This window comes from Apodemus sylvaticus, chromosome 1, assembly GCF_947179515.1.
Source record: "Apodemus sylvaticus chromosome 1, mApoSyl1.1, whole genome shotgun sequence".
Lineage (NCBI taxonomy): Eukaryota > Metazoa > Chordata > Mammalia > Rodentia > Muridae > Apodemus > Apodemus sylvaticus.
Genome location: NC_067472.1, coordinates 172409480 through 172432372, shown reverse-complemented (window position 1 = coordinate 172432372; position 22893 = coordinate 172409480). Strand labels below are relative to the sequence as shown.

General features: G+C 40.8%; 1 pseudogene; it reads left to right on the top strand.

The window, feature by feature from the left end:
* The window catches only part of LOC127693704 (zinc finger protein 264-like), a 76217-nt pseudogene that overhangs the window by 30134 nt on the left and 23190 nt on the right, over positions 1-22893 (top strand).

Below are 22893 nucleotides of genomic sequence, written 5' to 3'. Positions count from 1 at the left end.
GTCTAGTAAAAATGGGGACAAGTGACGAGCAATTTGGAGGCAAATAGAAGAGCTAGTTTGCTCCTTCAGCTACGTTTCCTTGCCTTAGAAATAAAAAGTCTATAGAAAGATTTAGTACAGTTTTCTGATACAGGGAGACAGAGAAGGAGAAGGAACAGAGGAAAAAAAGAAAAAAGAAAATGACAGAAAAAAGCTACAGAGGATCCTGGCTATAAAAGTTAGAAAAAGCAGAAAAGGGAGACAGAAAAGGACCAGTGTGCATACTATAAGGAGAGAGGCCCTGAGACAGAGTGTGCCATAAGAGATAGAGGCCGGGATCAGGAATTCCCAGGTCTTGAGAAAAGTGCACCCAAATGGTAAACCCAGGTATTAGCCCTGGGTGAAGACAATGACTAGGGGAGATGGGGATTTCTGACCACCTTTTCCAACCCAGGAAAATTTTGAAAATAAAAGAGAAACCCTCTCAGTTCTTGGTGGACACACGGGTTCAACACTAGGTCTTTCAAGCCAATGGCACTGTTTACAAGAAAATATCTCGGTCCAAGAAGCCACTGGCACCAAAATATATTCATGGACTACCCCAAGAACAGTGGACCTAAGGATGGGATGGGTAGCACATTCACTTAGGGTTACCACAGACTGTTCCTACTCTCTGTTGAAGTAAGACATACTCTCCAAAATGGGAAGGGGGAAGATATGATTCCTGCCCAATGGGCTGCAACTAACTGGCCCAAAAAGAGAGACTGACCCCTGCTGAATGTCGCTACAGACAGGAGCAGTTTTCTCCATGATTGAAAGAAATATGCAGGTGCTGCTATGGTGGACAACACAAATGTGATCTGGGTAGAAGAATCTTTACCCCCTGGCATGTCAATGCAAAAAGTGGAGTTCGTTGCCCTCACCAAGACCTTGGGACTAGTAACCAGCAAGAAAATCAACATCCACACAGATAACAGGTATGCCTTTGCCACAGCCCACATTCACAGGGATATATACCAAGAGGACTGCTCACATCAGAGGAAACCAACAAAAACTTGGACTTCTTAGATGTCCTAATGAAGTCAGCCACTGTGAGTATTCACTGCCCAGGACGTCCAAAGGGAAAAGACTAAATGGGCAATAACTAGGCAGAGCAAATGGCTCCAGGAATGGATATGCAGGAGCCTATACTGGTTATGGGTCTATAAGAGACAGTCCCTGGGAAATGGAACAAAATTAAGAAAGAGCCTCACTTAAAAAAGACAGAGATTGGTAACCAACCTACAAACTATTGCCAAGAGAAGGTGCACACAAGAAGGGAGAACTATACTCCCCAGAAAGAAAGCCACAAACTCACTAGGCCAAATACACAGATGGATTCGTTTAGGGGATTAAAAACCTTGTGCTGGCAGTTAAGGGACCAAATGTATATATTTATGACTCAGGCTTTAGGCTCGAGAGATAATAGAACAATATAAGATATGCCAGCAAGTAAATACTTATACAGTAAAGAGTAAACAGGACAAAAGACCTAAAAGACAACAGCTGCCAATGTTAGAAGAAATTTTCCCGAGTTTCCAAGTGCCCAAGGTAATTGGATCAGATAATGGTTCTGTTTTTGTTTCTAAGGTAAGTCAGACACTGACAGAGATATTGGGGACTAATTGGAAACATTGTTGGACGTACTGTCCACAGGGCTCAAGACAGGTTGAGAAAGTAAACAAAATCCTATTTGAGACCTTAACTAAATAGCCCTTGGAGACTGGCTCAGGCTGTGTGATGCCTCAACCCTTGTTTCTGAACAGCCCCTACCATTTTAATCTGACCCCCCTGGAGATCCTCTTTGATACCCCAATTCCTTTTGTGTCCACTGGGCCCTCCCATGAGGTGTCCCACACTACGTAATGTAACTTAAATGTTCCAGGCATGCCAGAGACTCTTCACTGCTTCCAGATACGTGACTGGATCTATATAAAAAGGCTTCAAGAACAGTTGCTGAAACCCTGATGAAAAAACCCTCGGCAAATTGAACACAGAGACTGGTGTTAATGATTAGATAGCTCCCCTACCCTTTGTGCTCTTCAGGCTTTTGTTCTCTAGGCTCAAGGCCCTCGAGTGGGTGAGGCAGCTAGCATAGAAGCAGCTCCGGGTGGCCTACTCAGGAGGAGACTTGGAAGTCCCACACCATTTCCAAGTTGAAGATTCGGTCTATGTTAGACACCACTGTGCAGAATACCTTGAGACATGGTGAAAAGGCCCTTATCTTGTACTCTTAACCACCCTGTTTTCTGCTTTGATTAGACCCTTTGTAATTTTACTCCCTTTGCTTACAATTGGAACCTTTGTAATTAACCAGTTGATAGTTTTTATTAGAGAATATATAAGTGCTGTGCAGATTCTTATGCTATGCCAACAATATCAGAGATTAGGACAGGACAATCCACAATATATAGAGTCAGAGATTTAATTCTATAGTTCTAATATTAGAACACCTAACCAAAAAAGAAGAGGGGAAATGAAGGGAGTTTGTACTTTTCAGAATCCATAGTTGAGGCAGCAAGCAGACAAGAGCCGGGGCACACCGGACAAGCTTAAAGCAAGGTTGTGGTTGAGCCATTCCACAAACAGACCGGCCATAAAAGATAAGGGGCATGCCTGGGAAAATTCCTATGGGTCATACACTATCTGGACTGGAGTCTCCTGTCTCCTGTCCCTTGGGTTCAGTTTAGTAATGTCAAAGTGATCTTCCTGCTAACAAAATAAACCGCTCTCCTAAATTGCTGATGGCCCGATATGCACTTATGTCCAAAAAAACCCTCCCTGTGCGCCAGAATCCTCCGCCAATGTTTGAATCAGCAAATCATGTGTAAAAGTCCCAAACCGCCCTGACAACCTCCCTGACTTTTCCTATATAAACCCCTAACTTTTGAGCCTCAGGGTTGACTCCCCTGTCTCCTATGTGAGATTCGTGTCGATCCAGAGCTCTGATAATAAACTACCTCATACATTTGCATCAAGTCGGTCTCTCGTGTTTCCTTGGGTATAAGCTATCCTGAGAATGGAGTGGGGTTCTCCCCAAAAGGAGGTCCTACAAAAGAAGCACAACATTTATTGTGTCTCTTCGGATTTGAGACAGCACATTCCTCACTTGCATGTGTTCCTCAGGACTATTTACCAAAAGTCTCAGAAAGCTGCTCACATTTTGTGGGTCCTGGAAGAGGACTGGATTCTTCAAAAGTTACAGGTGGCTGTGCTGCCTTCTCTACCACTTGTACCATATGATCCAGGAGACATGATAGTACTTGATCTGTCACGCATATAGGGATGCTGTTCAGAGCCTCCGGCCGGCCAGTGTAGGTGAATCACAGAAGAGACCTTTGAGATTTTGGAGGACAGCTCTACTATCATCTCTAGACAACTATTTTCCCTTTGCAAAACAGATATTGACCTACTATTAGGCCTTCATGGATATTGAACATTTGAAAATAGGACACCAAATTACTATGTGACCTGAACTACCCATCATGAGTGGGGGCTCTCAGACCCTCCAAGTCATAAAGTGAGAGGTGCTCAGTAGCAGTATACTATCAAATGGAAGTGGCATAAATGTGATCATGCCAGAGCAAAGCAGGTCCTGAAGGTACAAGCAAGTTACATGAAGTAGTAACTCAAATGTCCATGGTTTCTATCCCTGTTACAATGCCATCTGCCGTCAAGCATGCACCTATAGCCTCATGTGGTGTTCGCTCTGATCAGGTGACTGAAGAAGAGAAGACTAATCTGGTTTACTGATGGCTCTGCACATTATGCAGGCACCACCCAGCAATGGACAGCTTCAGCATACAACCTCTCTGAGGGACAACCCTGAATGATACAGGTGAAGGAAAATCTTCACCAGGGCAGAAATTCAGGCGCAATAAGGCAAAGGGCTGCATAAAAAGGACAACATGATCACCGGGCGGTGGTGGTGCACTCCTTTAATCTCAGCACTTGGGAGGCAGTGGCAAGCAGATTTCTGAGTTCAACGCCAGCCTGGTCTACAGAGCGAGTTCCTATGCTATACAGAAAGACCCTGTCTCAAAGAAAACAAACAAAAAACAAACAAACAAAAATAAGAAAGAAAAGAAAAAAAAAGAATAGCAGCCAACAGGATGGGAAAGATATTCACTAAGCACATATATATAGAACTTTTCATCCCAAAGCAAAAGAATATACCTTTTTCTCAGCACCTCATGGTATCTTCTCCAAAATCGATCATATAGTACATCACAAGACGGACCTCAACAAATATAAGAAGATTGAAATGATCCCATGCCTCCTATCAGATCTCTATGGAGTAAAAGTGGTCTTTAATAACAATAAAAACAACAGAAAGACCACATATACATGGAAACTGAAAAATACTCTACTCAATGATATCTTGGTCAAGAAAGAAATCAAGAAAGAAATCAAAGTTTTCTTAGAATTTAACGAAAATGAAGAAACAACATACACAAATCTATGGGACACAATGGAAGCAGTGCTAAGAGCAAAACACATAGCGTTGAGTGCCCCCAAAAAGAAATTTGAGAGAGCATACACTCGAAGATTAATGGAACAACTGAAAGTCCTGGAAGAAAAAGAAACTAATTCACCCAGGAGGAGAAGAAGAAAGGAAATTATCAAAAGTAGGGCTGAAATCAATCAAGTAAAAACCGAAAGAACGATACAAGAATCAACAAAACCAAAAGCTGGTTCTTTGAAAAAATTAACAAGATAGATAAACTCTTAGGCAGACTAACCAAAGGGCACATAGAAAGTATCCAAATTAACTAAATTAGAAATTAAAAGGGAGATATTACAACAGAAACCGAGGAAATTAAAAAAAAAAATCATTAGATCCTACTACAAAAACCTGTACTCAACACAACTGGAGAATCTGGAGGAAATAGACATTTTCTTAGACAGATACCAATTACCAAAATTAAACCAGCATCAAGTATACCATCTAAACAGTCCCATAACCCCTAAAGAAATAGAAGGGGTCATAGATAGCCTCCCGACCAAAAAAAGCACAGGGCCGGATGGTTTCATTGCAGAATTCTATCAGACCTTCAAAGACGACTTAACACCAATACTCTTAAATATTCCACCAAATAGAAATAGAAGGAACAGTACCCAACTCCTTCAATGAAGCTACTATTACGCTGATACAAAAACCACACAAAGATCCAAATAAGAAAGAGAATTTCAGGCCAATTTCCCTTATGAATTTCGATGATAAAATACTCAATAAAATTCTTGCCCACCGAATCCACGAACACATAAAAACGATCATCCACCACGATCAAGTAGGCTTCATCCCAGGGATGCAGGGATGGTTCAATATAAGGAAATCCATAAATGCTATCCACTACATAAACAAACTCAAAGAAAAAAACCACATGATCATTTCATTAGGTGCTGAAAAAGCACTTGTCAAAATTCAGCACCCTTTCATGCTAAAAGTCTTGGAAAGGACAGGAATTCAAGGCCCATATCTAAACATCGTTAAAGCAATATAAAGCAAACCGGTAGCCAACATCAAACTAAATGGAAAGAAACTTGAAGCAATCCCACGAAAATCATGGACTAGACAAGGCTGCACCCTCTCTCCATATCTTTTCAATATAGTTCTTGAAGTCCTAGCTAGAGCAATTAGACAACATAAGGAGGTCAAAGGGATACAAATTGGAAACGAAGAAGTCAACGTATCACTATTTGCAGATGATATGATAGTATACTTAAATGATCGTAAAAACTCTACTAGAGAACTCCTACAGCTGATAAACAACTTCAGCATAGTGCCTGGCTACAAAATCAATGCAAGCAAATCAGACTTTATGTACTCAAAGGATAAGCAGACTGAGAAAGAAATTAGGGAAATGACACCCTTCACAATAGCCACAAACAGCATAAAGTATCTTGGGATGACTTTAACCAAGCAAGTGAAAGACCTATGTGACAAGAACTTCAGATCTCTGAAGAAGGAAATCAAAGAAGATCTCAGAAAATGGAAAAATCTTCCATGCTCGTGGATTGGCAGGATTAATATAGTTAAAATGGCCATCTTACCAAAGGCAATCTACAGATTCGATGCTATGCCCATAAAAATCCCAACCCAGTTCTTCATAGAGCTAGAAAGAGCAATTCTCAAATTCATCTGGAATAACAAATAACCCAGGATAGCTAAAACTATTCTCAACAGTAAAACAACTTCAGGGGGATTCAGTATCCCAGACCTCAAACTTTACTACAGAGCAATAGTGACAAAGACTGCATGGTATTGGTACAATGTCAGGCAAGCGGATCAATGAAATAGGATTGAAGACCCAGAAATGAACCAACACACCTATGGTCATTTCGTCTTCGACAAAGGAGCTGAAAGCATCCAGTGGAAAAAAGATAGTCTTTTCAACAAATGCTACTGGTTCAATTGGAAGTCAGCATGCAGAAGAATGCGAATTGATTCATTCTTATCTTCTTGTACTAAGCTCAACTCCAAATGGGTCAAGGACCTCCACATAACACCTGACACACTGATACTAATAGAAAAGAAACTGGGGAAGACCCTTGAGGACATGGGCATAGGGGAAAAGTTCCTGAATACAACACCAATAGCTTAAGCTCTAAGATCAAGAATTGACAAAAGGGAGCTCATAAAACTACAAAGTTTTTGTAAGACAGAGGACACGGTCAAAAGGACAAAACATCAACCAACAGATTGGGAAAGGATCCTCACCAACCCTAAATCCGACAGAGGGCTAATATCTAATATATACAAAGAACTCAAGAAGGTAGAACCCAGAGAACCAAATAACCCCATTAAATGTGGGGTATGGAGCTAAACAAAGAATTTTCACATGAAGAACTTCGGAGGGCTGAGAAACACCTTAAGAAATGTTCAACATCATTAATCATTAGGGAAATGCAAATCAAAACAACCCTGATATTTCACCTCACACCAGTCAGAATGGCTAAGGTCAAAAACTCAGGAGACAGCAGGTGTTGGCAAGGATGTGGAGAAAGAGGAACACTCCTCCACTGCTGGTGGGATTGCAAGATGGTGCAACCACTTTGGAAATCAGTCTGGCGGTTCCTCAGAAAACTGGGCATGACACTTCCTGAGGACCCTGCTATAGCACTTCTTGGCATATACCCAGAGGGTTCTTCAGCATGCAATAAGGACACATGTTCCACTATGTTCATAGCAGCCCTATTTGCAGTAGCCAGAAGCTGGAAAGAATCCAGGTGTCCTTCAATGGAAGAATGGATACAAAAATATGTGGAATGTTTAAACAATGGACTATTATTCAGCCATTAGAAACAATGAATTCATGAAATTCTTAGACAAATGGATGGAGCTGGAGAATATAATACTAAGTGAGGTACCACAGTCTCAAAAGATCAATCATGGTATGTACTCACTGATAAGTGTATATTAGCCTAGAAACTTTGAATACCCAAGACATAGTCCACATATTAAATGATGTCCAAAAAGAATGGAGGAGTGGCCCCTGGTTCTGGAAAGACTCAATACAACAGTATAGAGGAATACCATAAAAGGGGAGCGGGAAGGGGTAGATGGAGGAACGGGGAGGGGGGAAGAGGGCTTATGGGACTTGTGGGGAGTGGGAACCCAGAAAAGGGGAAATCATTTGAAATGTAAATAAAAAATATAACAATAAAGAAAAAAATTACTATCATTAAAATAAGGTATGTATCACTGTTAAAAAAAAAACATTGTTTTGTTTATGCTGTCCATTATAATAAATACTATCACCTTGTCTCTGGCTATTCAATGCTGCCACATGGCCCTTGTAAACTCGGGGCCATATTAAACCCATTGAATTTAATTCATCTAATTGAGCAGCAGCATCTCCATCCCTAAGGTCTGGCACAAGGAAAAGGGCAAGAACAAAACTCTTTAAATGTGCTGGTGCCCCTCTCACCAGTTTGCATCTTATAGGACTGGTGAAGGGCATATCTTCCCGACCTTCCCACTGTGGAGGATTAGTTTTACATAACTTATCCACTCTAGCATTGCAAATTCCCCAAGCCGCAAAATCCCTTCATCAACACTAAGCGAAGGGATATCAGGCATCTCCAGCTTCTTTTCAGTAGGCCATCTTTTGATAAATACTTCAGTATTTATCAAAACAAACTTTTGACACCTTTTGTAACTGTGGGAGCTTCCATATTAAACCTAGAATCTCCACTCCGAGGGCCCATGCCAATAAACTCAGCATGCTCTAGTTTTATGTTCCTTCCACCATTATCCCACACCCTTAAAATCCATTCCCATGCTTATTCTCCAGACTTCTGCTTGAATGAATTAGAAAACTCATTAAGCTCCTTATTAGTATAGTGTATTTCCTCATGGACTACACTTTCTACCTCCCCCTAGGGGCCTGCTCCGTCTTGAGTCTGGTTTATCAAACCCTGAGGGATTAATTTCCTCAAGTGGCGAAGGCATTATTTCAAGGGTTTGGGCTGAGAGTACTACTTCTTCAGGTGGAGCAAATCCTTGAAAATCAGAAGATTCAAAATTGTCAATTTCAACAGGGTCTTCCCACACATCCCCCTCCCAAGTTATAGGATCCCATTCTTTGCCATTTAATGCCCTTACTTTAATTGCTGACACCTCTGAGGTTGAGACTTTAATTTTCGCTGTAATTCAGCCAACCTTATAATGAGGGCTTCAGTTTGATTTTCTGCTACTTGAGCTCTATGACTGCTAGAGAGTAGATTCTCTTCAAGGGTACACTTAGCAACTTTTAGATTGTTTACTTGAGTCTGGAGTTCTTCAATTTTATCACACAACTCCTTCGTTTCCTTCGTTGTTTTTTTACCCAAGATGCTAAGAGCAACCAGCCAGCAAATGATTTTCCGATTTTTTCCCCAACTTGTAGAAAGTATTGTATACCACTGAATCACCTAACTCATCAAGATAATCAAAGGCATTAGCTTCTTTGAGCTTGAGATATAGTTTCATCCACGGGTCTTCAATAATCTCCGAGCTCCCAGGAGGGAGAGAATCTGGAGAGGTTTCAGTAATTGAAGGTGCTATTGGATCAACCAACCAATTCCAAAATTTTGAAACATTCATTATTATACTTCTGCTCCTCTAGAACCACTTCTGGTACCAACTTCTGTATTAGTTTGGGTTCTCTAGAGTCACAGAGTGTATGGGCAATCTCTATATAGTTAGGGAAATTGTCGATGACTTACAGTCTATAGTCCAATTCCCCAACAAAGGTCAGCAGCAGCTGTGGATGGAAGTCCAGGGATCTAGCAGTTTCTCAGTCCCAGGAGGCAAGCAGGCAAGGAAGAGTGAGTAATCTTCCTACTTCCAATGTCCTTATATATCTCCAACCAGTGTATAGTCCAGATTAAAGGCTGTAGGTCTCCATCAGAGGGTCTGGCCCAGATTAAAGGCATGTGCATTCATGCCTTTAATCCAAATTGACCTTGAACTTCTAGTCTTAGCCACTATGCTTCAAGACCTCCATACCAAGATCCAGATCAGAAACTTATATCTCTGAGCCTCCAAATTAGGATCATAGGTGAGCCTTCCACTTCTAGACTGTAGTTCATTCCTGATATAGTCAAGTTGACAACCAAGAATAGCCACTACATCTATCTACAACACAATTCCTTTACCCAGGCTCAGGAAACATTGCAGACACAGACAATAACACAGAGCCTACAGTGGTCAAAATTCAGAGAATAATTATCCTTGGGGTACCCAGTTCAAGATGTATACAATTTGTATAAAAAAGCCAAAGATCCTCAATGGAGGAGTTAGAGAAAGAACTGAAGAAGCTGAAGGGGTTTCTAACCCGATAGGAAGAGCAATATCAACCAACCAGAACCCCCAGAGCTCCCAGGGTCAAAACAACACCAACCAAAGAGTACAAATGGAGGGAGCAATGCTCCTGCCTCACATGTATAGAGGAGTAGAGAGTGGGTGGGGGAGCACGCTCATAGAAGCATGTGGAGGGGAGATGGATGACGGGGGTTCCAGTGGGGGAAAGAAGGAAAGGTGGATAACATTTAAAATGTAAATAAAGAAAATATGCAATAAAAGAAAGAAAACTTAAAAAAAACTCAAAGAATCGAGTTTAACTGCACATGTCTTTAATTAACAAATTTTACCAAAGTAAAATATTCAAAAAAGAAGAGGAACCAAAGGGTTCCCAGAAACAAACTCATGGTAAGTAGGGTTGGGCAAGTCAGGGTCAACAGATTTTGCAAACAACACAGTATCTAGGGTAATGTCAAATCTCTAGAGGCCTTGAACCCAGAACTAGTCCTTGGATGCACACATTTTAATCTACATGGATCTTCAAATCTGCAGCTTTTGATGGAGCTTGAGCTGCAGTTGGCTCTATGAAGGTGGCAGAGTACTAGAGCTTTGACTAGGGCTGAGTCTTATCCCTGGCGTAGAGTCTGTTTCTTCAATTTCTGCAGATTCAACTGGGTACATGGCCTTTCTTTATGGAAATGGGCCAGTGCTTGCTGTTGTCTGGGTATGGACAGACAGAACCACAACCAGAATATTCCCCAGGTGTGATCAAGACTGGAGAAGGGATGGGAAGATACCAGAGGAGCTGGGTTGAAGAAGGGAGTCAACATCTGCTAGGTTTGGGGACACGGGATCACCAGTGGCCCCAGCATTAAAGGAGTCAACACCTGGTAGGTGTTGGGACACGGGATCAGCAGTGGCCCCCGCATTAATGGGGGCATTATCTCCTGTGCTGGTGCGGTGAGTGTGGTCACAGAAGCTCCTCTTCTGTGGTCTCTTGATTCCTAGGTGATTTTACACGTTCTTGAGGATGCTCCCGAAAGTATCTAGACCTCCGGTTCTTAAACCATAGCTGGAGAGACAAACAAAGAATAAATAGATGGGGTTACACACTAGACTAGGCCCTAGATCTGAAGCTGCTGTATGGAAAGACGATTTATTTGTTTCCTCTCTATGTGAGCTCCCATTGACACACCACAGGACCTTGAAGGCCCAAAAGGGAAGAGGAAGTTATTATGGGTAGGACATAAACCTATGGGGACAATCGAATTTTCTGATCTACAAAATCAGAGGAGTCAAAGAAACCATGACCTTTAAACAACTGGAAGCCCTAAGGGGCACAGGTATAGCTCTAGGTTGTCATAGGGTTTCTGAGAGGTAAAAGAGGGATGCAGTGTCTAACGCATGCATGGTCCATGATAGTGAAACCTTCAGCCAACTTTCTGTAACCAGGAACCAGTCCGCCCCTAACATTAAATTAACACCAGAAAAGATGGGAGTCTGGGGGGGGGGGTGCTTCAGGTGGCTAACAGGGGAGTGGCTATACTGAATAGATGGGAGAGGAACAAGAGTGGGGACAGACCCGGATCTGTTGTTCTGTCACACCAATGTTTTGTGCCAGCTCCTGGCGTTGTTGGTCAGAAGGATACTTGGACGTTTTAAGGAAGAAAGTTTCCAGCTGCTCCTTTTGTTCAGGGGTGTATCTGGTACGCCCTCTCCACTCCCTGATACGAGCCTCGTGGGGAACGTGTAGTCTTGGCCGGACTTGAGGAGCCACAACTGGAGGCAACGGACCAGGAAAAACCTGCAAACCTGGGTTTCCTGGAGATTCTGGAGACATTTGTGGACCTTCAAGTAATGGGAGGATTTGTGGTCTTTGAAGATCATGAGGCATTAGGGGACCTGGAGTCATTTGGAGACCTTCAGGTAACAGAGGTCTTTGGGGCATTTGGTGATTATGAGGCACTAGCAGGGCTGGAGGCATTTGGGGATCTGGAGACAATGAAGGTTTAGAGGTCCAATGTGTAGGTAGAATTGTTGGAGGAGCATTCTGCATCGGGAAGCCTAGAGTAAAGAATAAAAGAGGTCAAAGAGATCACATAGCCCTAAGTAGCTGCCCCTCAAGCTTTCTGATCAATTATACCTGACATACTTTACAGAGGGTTTTAGGCTATCTTGGTTGGAGAAGCAGAAGAACAATGCGCAGATGTTTATCCTAAGAACCAGCACACAGGCAAGCACCCTGACTTCTACCTGCCTGCCAGTTCTAGCATGCATCTTTCCCTCAATTTGCCATTTAAAAAACAATAAACACTCCAGGCAGTAATGGCCTATGCTTTAATCCCAGTACTTGGGAGGCAGAGGCAGGTGAATCTCAGAGCTCACAGATAGCCAGGTCTACAGAATGACTTCTAGGACAGTCAAGGCTGTAGAGATAAACCCTGTCTGGAAAAACTAAAATAAATAAATAAATAAACAACTACTTTGTCAATACAGGACCCTCAACCCAGAGTGACTGGGGCTGGAGAAGGATCTCACTCTGGATTTGCTATGCAGCTGCAGAAAGCTTGCTGTTCCTCTCTTAGCTCCCTTTGTCCCTAAGAAAAGGATAAAATGCCCCATACCACCTACAGTATCCATTCAGCTTCCCCAGTACAACTCACCTGGAAAATCAGTAGGCTCCTGCATCTTGGCGTACTCTGTTCTGGTGTTTGAGGAATTTGATCCCAGGACCTGGAAGTAAATCACCTCTGATTATTGCGCCCTCCATGCCCACCCATTCCAATTCATTCTTGCCCTGTTGCCTTGGCAACACTCTGTTTTCTCTATATAGCCCTCACCTACAAGTTTGCAGTCACACCTTCTCAGATGTGACCCTGATGTCTGCAGTTTTCTTTCCTATTTTTGACACAGTGTGTTTCAAGCTCCAGGATTTCCTGGAACTCCCTATGTTATCAGATTCTTGGCAAACTCCAAGAGACCTGCTTGATTTTGCCTCCTTCCTAAGAACTTGTATTAAAGGTGTGAACAACCACACCCATCAGTTCATCTTTTCTGTTTGCGCAGCCTCTGATGCTGCTTTGTGCTAGGAACTTGGAAACTAACACCATCTTAGCTCTGCTTTTCAAGGATTCCATCCCTGCTTCCCATTTCAGGCTATGCACTCAGTCAGCTTTCTCAATGTTCCTCTTCATCACTTTCTAATGCTTGTGGCCCCCTCCACTCAAAACAGGGCCTCTGAGGTGAACGTCAGAATGGATTACAGAGTGAGTTCTAGGACAGCAGGGGCCTAATGAAAAAATGCTATATTAAAATAATAATAAATTATATTTAAAAATTAAAAAAGAATCCCGTGTACTATTCCGTTTCTGTGGGTGACTGTCTTCTCTACCTGTACCTTCCTGTAATTTTTTGTTTTGTTTTATTTTACCTATTTATTTTACATCCCTATCACTGTTCTCCTCCCAGTCACCCTTCCCATGATTCTTCTTTCCATCTCCATCCTCTTTTCCTCTGAGTGTGTATGGGCCCAGAGAGTATTTCACCAGCCTAGCACATCAAATTTTTTGTAAGACTGGGAACATAGTCTCTCATTGAAGCCAGACAAGGCAGCCTAGTTAGAAGAACATATCGTACAGAGAGCCAATGGATTTGGGGATAGCTTGTGTTCCAGTAGTTCATGGGACCCACTGGAAGACTAAGCTGCACTTTGGCTACACATGTGCAGGGAGGCCTAGTTCCAGCCCACGTATGTTCTTTGGTTGCTGGTTCAGTCTCTTAAAACCCCCAGGATTTAGGTTAGTTGACTCTGTCGGTCTTCTTGTGGAATTCCTATCTCCCAGGGGTATTAATCCTTCCTCATAGGCTTCCATAATAGTCCTCAAGCTCCATCCAGAGCTGGCTCTGGGTGTCTGCTTCTGAGTCAGCTGCTGTGTGGACTCTCTCAGAGGAGAGCAATATCAGACCCCTATCTACAAGCATAAGAGAATATCATTAATAGTTTCATTGAATTCTGCCTGCTCAAGGGAAAGGTTTCAAGTTTGGTTGGTTATTGGTTGACCATTCCCTCATTTTCTGCTCCATCTTCCATCCCTGCATTTCGTGTAGACAGGATAAATTTGGGATTGAAACTTTTGTGGGCTGGTTGGTGTCTCTATTCCTCCATTGGGGTTCCTGTCTAGCGATGGGAGGTTGCTTCTCCAGGTTCCATATCCCCAGTGCTTTAAGTCACAGCAAAGGTTACTCCTATTTAGTCTTGGGCACATCCCTTAACCCATTTCTCTGTCTCTTGGGTTTGATCCCTACTTCCCCACCCCATCAGTGGAAGATTTCTATTCACTCTCATGTCTATCTGGCAATTCCTCCTGTCCCTCTCAACATCTCATTCTGAAAATCCCCATTCTACTACCCATCCATTGTCCTTCCCATTTTCCCCCCTTTATCTACCTCTTATGGCTATTTTATTTCCCCTTCTAAGTGAGATTCAAGCATCCTTGCTTGAACTTTCCTTCTTGTTTAGCTTCTTTTGGTTTGTGGAGTGTAACATGGTCATCTTATATTTTATGGCTAACATCCACTTATAAGTGAGTCCCATGTCCTTTTGGGACTGAGTTACCTCACTCAGGGTGACATTCACAAGATCCATCCATTTGCCTACAAAATTCAAGATATCTCAAGATATCTATGGGTTTTTTTTTTATCTTTTTCTTATTTCATAAATTTTTTATTTCCATTTCAAATGATTTCCCCTTTCCTTGCTCCCCACTCCCCGAAAGTCCCATAAGCCCTCTTCCCTCACCCTGTTCCCCCATCCACCCCTTCCCAATTCCCTGTTCTGGTATTGCCCTATACTGCTGCCCTGGCCCTTTCCAGAACCTGGGGCCACTCCTTCAGTTTATTGGACATCTTTTGATATGTGGATTATGACTTGGGTAATCCAAGTTTCTAGGCTAATATCCGCTTATCAGTGAGTGCATACCATGATGGTACTTTTGAGATTGGGTTACCTCACTTAGTGTGAAGTTCTCCACACCATCCATTTGTCTAAGAATTTAATTAATTCATTGTTTATAATGGCTGAATAGCACTCCAATGTGTATATATACCACTTTTTTTTGTATCCATTCCACAGTTGATGGGCACGTGGGTTCTTCAGAGCTTCTGGCTATTATAAATAGGGCTTCTATGAACATAGTGGAGCTTTTATCCTTATTAAATGCTGGAGACCTCTGGGTATACACCCAGGAGTGGGATACCAGGGTCCTCCTGAAGTGATGAGCCCAGGTTGCTAAGGAACTTCCAGATTGATTTCCAGAGTGGTTGTAACAATTTACATCCCCACTAGCAGTGGAGGAGTGTTCCTCTTTCTCCACATCCTCGCCAGCACCTGTTTTCTCCTGAGTTTTTGATCTTGGCCATTCTGACTGGCGTGAGGTGAAAACTCAGGGTTGTTTTGATCAATGGAATGGGATTGAAGACTCATAAATGAACCCACACACCTATGGTCACTTGATCTTTGACAAAGGAGCTGAAAACATCCAGTGGAAAAAAGATAGCCTTTTCAACAAATGAGTGTCTCCAAGAAGAAAATAGAAAGAGCATGCACTAACAGCTTAACCGCACAGTCAAAGACTCTAAAACAAAAAGAAGCAAATATACTCAAGAGGACAGCAGGACATAATCAAACTCAGGGCTGAAATCAACCGAGTAGAAACAAAAAGAGTGATACAAAGAATCAACCATGCCAGGAAATGGTTCTTTGAGGAAATCAACAAGACAGATAAACCCTTAGCCAACATAACCAAAGGGCACAGAGACAGTATCCAAATCAGCAAAATCAGAAATGAAAAGAGAAGCATATTGGAGGAAATCCAATAAGTCATCAGGTCCTACTACAAAATCCTATACTCAATAACAATGGAAAATCTCGATGAAATGGACAATTTTCTAGACTGATACTAGGTACCAAAGTTAAATCAGAATCAGATAAATGATCTAAACAATCCATTAACCCCTAAAGAAATAGAAGCAGTCATTAATAGTCTTCCAACCGACCATACCGCAGTACCAGATGGGTTCAATGCAGAGTTCTATCAGACTTTCAAAGAAGACCTAATAGCAATACACTTCAAACTATTTTACAAAAGAGAAACAGATGTTAACACTACCCAATTCACTTTATGAAGACACAATTACTCTGATACCTAAACCACACAAAAACCCAACAAAGAAAGAGAACTTTAGACCAATTTCCCTTATGAATATTGATGCAAAAATACTCAATAAAATTCTTGCAAACCGAATCCAAAAACACATAGAAATGCTTTTCATCATCCACCATGATCAAGTAGACTTCATCCCAGGGAAGCAGTGATGGTTCAATATACAGAAATCCACCAATGCAATCCTCTATATAAAACAACTCAAAGAAAAATCTACATGATCATTTCATTACATGCTGAAAAAGCATTTGAGAAAATTCAATATCTCTTCACGATAAAAGTCCTGGAAAGATCAGTAATTCAGGGCCCATATCCTAACAAAGTAAAAGCAATATAGAGCAAACCAGTAGCCAACATCAAACTAAATGGAGAGAAACTTTGAAGCAATCCCACTGAAATCAGGGACTAGATATGGCTGTCCACTCTCTCCTGTTCAATATAGTACTTGAAGTCCTAGCCAGAGCAAATTGACAACAAAAGAAGGCCAAAAAGTCTCGAATTAGAAAGGAAGAAGATAAAGTACGTCGATTTGCAGATGATATGGTACTATACTTAAGTGATCTCCAAAATTCCACCAGAGAACTCCTAAACATGATAAAAACTTCAACAAAGTGGCTGGATACAAAATTAACTCAAACAAACCAGCAGCCTTCCCACAATCAAAGGATAAAGAGGATGAGAAATAAATAGGGAAATGACACCCTTCACAATAACCACAAATAATACAAGATACCTTGGTGTGACTCTAACCAAGCAAGTGAAAGATCTCTTTGACAAGAACTTCAAGTCTCTGAAGAAAGAAATTGAAGAAGATCTCATAAGATGGAAAGATAACCCATCCTCATGTATTGGCAAGGCTAATATAGTAAAAAAAAAAAAAATGGCTATCTTATCTAAAGCAATCTACAGATTCAAGGCAATCCCCATCAAAATTCCAATTCAATTTCTCATAGATAAAGAAAGCGCAATCTACAATTTTATCTGAAATAACAACAAAAACAAAAAAAAAAAAAAAAAAACAGAAAAAAACAAAACAAAAAACAGGATAGTGAAAATTATTCTCAACAATAAAAGAACTTCTGGTGGAATCACCTTCCCTGACGTCAGGATCCCTGCTATGCTACAGAGCAATAGTGATTTAAAAAAAAAAAAACTGAATGGTATTGGTACAATGACAGGCAGAAAAATAATTTGAATAGAAATGAAGACCCAGAAATGGCTGGGCAGTGTTGTTGCACACCTTTAATCCCAGCACTTGGAAGGCAGAGGCAGGCAGATTTCTGAGTTCGAGGCCTGCCTGGTCTACAGAGTGAGTTCTAGGACAGCCATGGCTATACCTGGACAGAGAAACCCTGTCTAGAAAAAAATAAGCCAATAAAAGGACCCAGAAATGAACCCTCACAACTAATGTCACTTGATCTTTGACAAAGGAGCTAAAACCATCCAGTGGGAAAAAAGAGCATTTTTAACAAATGGTGCTATATCAACTGGCAGTCAACATGTAGGAGGATGCAAATTGATACATTCTCATCTCCCTTTACAATCCTTCAGTTCAAGTGGATCAAGGACCTCCACATAATACTAGATACACTGAATCTAATAGAAGAGAAAGTAGGGAAGAACATGGAGCACATGGGCATAGGGAAAATTTTTCTGAATAGAACACCAATAGATTATTCTCTATGATCAAGAATAGACAAATGGGACCTCATAAAAGTACAAAGTTTCTGTAAGGCAAAGGACACTGTCAATAGGACAAAATGGTAACCAACAGATTGGGAAAAGATCTTTACCAATCCTACATCCAATAGAGGACTAATATCCAACATATACAAAAAAACTCAAAAAATTAGACTCCAGAGAACGAAATAACACTATTAAAAACTGGGGAACAGAGCTAAACAAAGAATTCTCAACTGAGGAACACTGGATGGTTAAAAAATAATTAAAATTCTTTAACCATCAGAGAAATGTAAATCAAAATAACCCTGAAATTCCACATCACACTAGTCAGAATGACAAAGATAAAAAACTCAGGGGATGCCAGGTAGTGGTGGCACACGCCTTTAATCCCAGCACTTGGGAGGTAGAGGCAGGCAGATTTCTGAGTTCCAGGCCAGCCTGGTCTACAGAGTGAGTTCCAGGACATCCAGAGCTACACAGAGAAACCTTAATTGGATAAGTATAAAAACAAAAGAAAACAAAAAAATCAAGAAATCCTCAGGGGACAACAAATGCTGAAGAGGATGTGGAGAAAGAGGAACACTCCTCCATTGCTGATGAGATTGCAAGCTGGTGAAACCCCTCTGGAAATCAGTTTTGGCGTTCCTCAGAAAATTGGACATAGCACTACCTCACTACCCAGCTATACCACACCTGAGTATATACCCAGAAGGTGTTTCAAAATTAAATAAGGACACATGCTTCACTTTGTTGACCGCACAATTATGTATAATGGCCAGAAGCTGAAAAGAATGGTGGTGTCCCACAACAGATGAATGGAGACAGAAAATGTGGTACAGTTACACAATCTTGTAAGATGGAAACACAGATGATATGATATTATACGTAGGTGATCCCAAAAATTCCACCAGAGAACTCCTAAAACTGATAAATAGCTTCAGCAAAGTAGCTGGATATAAAATTAACTCAATCCATTCAGCAGTCTTCCTATACTCAAAGAATAAAGATGATGAGAAATAATAATTTGTTTGACAATAGTCCCAAATAATAGAAAATACTTTGGTGTGACTCTAACCAAGAAAGATATACAAATATCTTTTATTAGATATAAAAATATCTAATAAAAAGTACTATTCAGGTATTAATAATGAATTCATGAAGTTCGTAGGCAAATGGATGGAGCTAGAAAATATACTGAATAAAGTAACCCAATCACAAATGAACACACATGTTATGCACCTGCTGAAAAATAGATAATAGCCCAGAAGCTCGGAATACCCAAGATACAACTCACAGACCATGTGAAGCTCAAGATGAAGGAAGACCAAAATGTAAATACTTTGATCATTATTGGAAATTGGATAAAAACACCCATGGCTCAGAGCCAACCTATAGAATGAACATAGGGTCCCTATGTAACAGCTAGAGATTGGACCCAAGGAGCTGTAGAGGGTTGCAGCCTTGTAGGAGGAACAATAATATGTACCAACCTGTACTCCCAGAGCTCCCAGGGACTAAACCACCAACCCAAGAGTACACATAGAGGGAACCATGGCTCCTGCTACATATGTAGCAGAAGATGACCATTTCAGACATCAGTGAAAGGCCAGGCCATTGGTCCTGTGAAGGCTCGATTCTCCAGAATAGGGGAATGCAAGTCAGGAAATTGGGGATGGGGATGGGCAGGGGGAGGGGGAATGGGATAGTGGGATTTTGGAGGGGTAACTCAGAAAGGGGATACCATTTGATATTTAAATAAAGCAAATAATATGTACACACAAACAAATAAATACATGTGCATATATCTCAAAAAAAAAAAAAGACGTGACTCAGGACACTGATCTCATTTGGGGTGTGGTGCTAGGGACCTCTTGAGTACTGGGAAGAAAAAACAGACTGCAAAGTCAGCTCTCTTCACAGAATTAGATAGAATTTGCTCCTTATTCTGAATACTTCTATTTCAATATATAGTAAGCACTATTTTTAATGTTTCTTTAATCTTGAAATATGCATATAGCTACATAATAAAATAGATTCACTTACGTATACTATAACATATCTACTTTTTGGTGGTTTGAATATGCTTCTCCCAGGGAGTGGCAGTGTTAGGAGGTATGGCCTTGGAGTAGGTGCTGTCTTTTTGGAGGTAGTTTGTCACTGTGGGGGTGGGCAAACATTGCTTCCTGCTAGCCTCCTGAGGATGTCAGTCTTCTCCTGGGTGAATTATCTTGGTTATGGTGTCTTTACACCTGAATAAAACCCTAACTAAGACACTACCCATATTTTCACTTTCCTACTTACCCTCCGTGCTTGCCTTTTACAATAATTTTCAACAGGGGAGGTGAGAGATAAGCAACATCTACCCCTTCCAAGGTTAGTGTAGGGAATCGAGATTTTATTTCATTTTTATTGTATGAATATGAGTGTAAATGTATGTCTGTACTTCACATAAATTCAGTGCCCAAAGAGGCTAGAGGAGGATATCAGATACCATGGTACTTGAGTCACAGATTCTTTTGAGCTGCTATTCTAGAGAATAGAAGATGAGGGAAAGGTTTCATCATCTGAGCAGTCATGGGAGGCCATATTCCACTTACGATGAAGACCTTCCTTTGAAAATGCTGTTTTTTGACCCAGGTTTCTATTGGCAGTACATCACGAGGACCCAATAATGTCCAGAAAATTTTTGAAGAAATCAAACTTGGCTTGTTGGTGGTGGAGAAATAGTGCAGCAGTGAAGAATACAACCTATTCTCTAGCCCCACATTGAGACCACATAGCTGTATCCAATTAGGGCAGAATTGTGTAAAAATGACTGGGAGGAGTGATTGGATATCTACATGAGAGACTCACCCTTTCCTTGAGTGAGGAATTATCAACAGGAAAAAAGCCCACATGGGATGTGCTTTTAGCAAACAAGCACAGTTGAACTGGTTCAGGTGGGTGATTTTAGCAGGGAGGGTAATGGTACTTAACACACTGACCCCTCACAACTTCATATCTTTTTTTATTAACCCACTAAATTCAGTGCCTTCTGCTCATATGTGCAAGAGAATGGAGCCATTTACTCTATCATAAAAGTCCTAACAGCCATCATATCCTCCAAATTAATATAATTTCCTTCTTCAGCAGGAATAGCTCACCTGTATGGGCTGGAACATAGAGATCATATGCCCCATCAGTGCCAGACATTTTTGGGCTTGACTACAGGTGTTATGAGTTCATGTTTGCCATATCATGGTGAACAATTTGAGACACACTATGAACACTTTTATAAATTAATTGTTCAGCAAATGTATTCTCTTCACATTGCATATAACCTCTGTCCCTTAACTTCTTATTTGTTAAGCATCCATAATATAAATATTTTCTTTAAGAGCTCTAAGGTCTGATCCTTATATCACCTTTCACCCTTACTCTATGCCATATATATATATATGAATGATTACATGATCTAGGTTTTCTGCTTTGGTAAATTATTTGAGACAGGGCCATACTATGACACCATGGATGGCGTGTAAATGTACAAGAAATTAAGGTTGGTCTGGGACTCATAGAGATCCTCTTGCTTCAGCCGTCTAAATACTGGGATTAAAGGAATGTGCCACAAGGCCTGGATATTTCTGAAATTTCACTACATAGTGAAAGAAGTGTGGGAAATAAGTGTGTATACATGAGTGAAGGATCACAAAGATGGCAAAAGTCCTCAAAACTCTGTAACAATTGATACAGATGCTTATAAACTCCTCAATTTGGGGCCCAGGTATTGTACTTGGGTCCTCTGGAGGAACAATAAACACTACTAACCTCTAAGCCATCTGTTCAGTCTTAGTCTATTTTATTCCTTAAACAATTTTATCTAGTGAAACAATAGAGCATGGAATCTATTGAAAGTATGTTTAAAATACTCATACTTTTAACTTTTATGAGAATTCCCCAGAAATACTGATGTGTTGTCTCAGAAGAGGAATTTAAAAGCATAGAGAAACATTTTCCTATATTGTAAATATTCTAAAATGCTTCATTATTTGATGACCAACTAAACTTCTTTTAAATCAAAGCTAATAAAATTGCCAGAGTATGACAAATCACAAGTCAAACTTGTGTGAAAACAATGGTGAGTTCTAATTAAGGGGGATTTGATGTGGAGACACACATACACACACACACACACACACACACACATATATATATGTATATATATGTATATGTATGTGTATGTGTATGTGTATGTGTATGTGTATATGTATGGTGAAAGGAAGAGAAACTAATAGTATATCTAAATATCTTATGTAACCAAAATGCAAACTTTTAACCTATAACACATATATGTATATAGTTTAAATGAAAATGTACTGACTTGGTCAAGAATGCTCCCCTAAAGAGTCACAGAAGGTCTGATGAAATTCCCAACACCAGGCATGAAAAATGGTCTTTTAATTGTTCATCAGAGATTTCCAAGAGATTTCCAAAACTTCTATAGCTGTTTGCCTTTAGTGACAACACTCTGCTCATGTTCAAAGGTAAAGTCTCATTTCTGAAGACATCACACATTTCAGACATAGGCCAAGAGGAACCAAGCTAATTGAAAAGCTTCTTCCATAATGAGTAGCTTCAATTATATCAGAAGTAGCTATATAAGCTTTCCAATGGAAAGAAGTAGCCAGCACTCCTACCCACCTTTGACACTTATAAACTACAATAATCAGCCTGAAATGGTAACATTATGGGTGCAGTAGCATGTATAACTTGGTGTTAATCAGCAACCGTCTAATTGGTTTAACTTGCTCAAGGGCGAAATCATGCATAATGGTGGGAAACTAGCCAGATACCCAGGGGTCCTGAAGTCATAGAACTTGGAGAACTTACTCCTTTGAGTTTTCTAAATGAACTTAATCTTCAGCTACCTTATAAATATGTCTTTATATATTCCAATAAGTGCAGTCTTCACTCCTCATCAAGGAAACTTCTTTTTGCCTCAGACTGATACCATTACAGAAAGCCACAACCAATCCACATGCAGACTGGCCGGGCCCTGTCCCAATACATATATCTTCAAAGCCACTCCTGCACCTAAGGCTCAGGCATCATTGTGGAAAGAGTGGAAAAAACCTGCAAGGTCCAGACGGCCAGGAAATTTGCTGTTAGATTTTTTTCTTCTAGAGATGTCAGAGATGCTACACC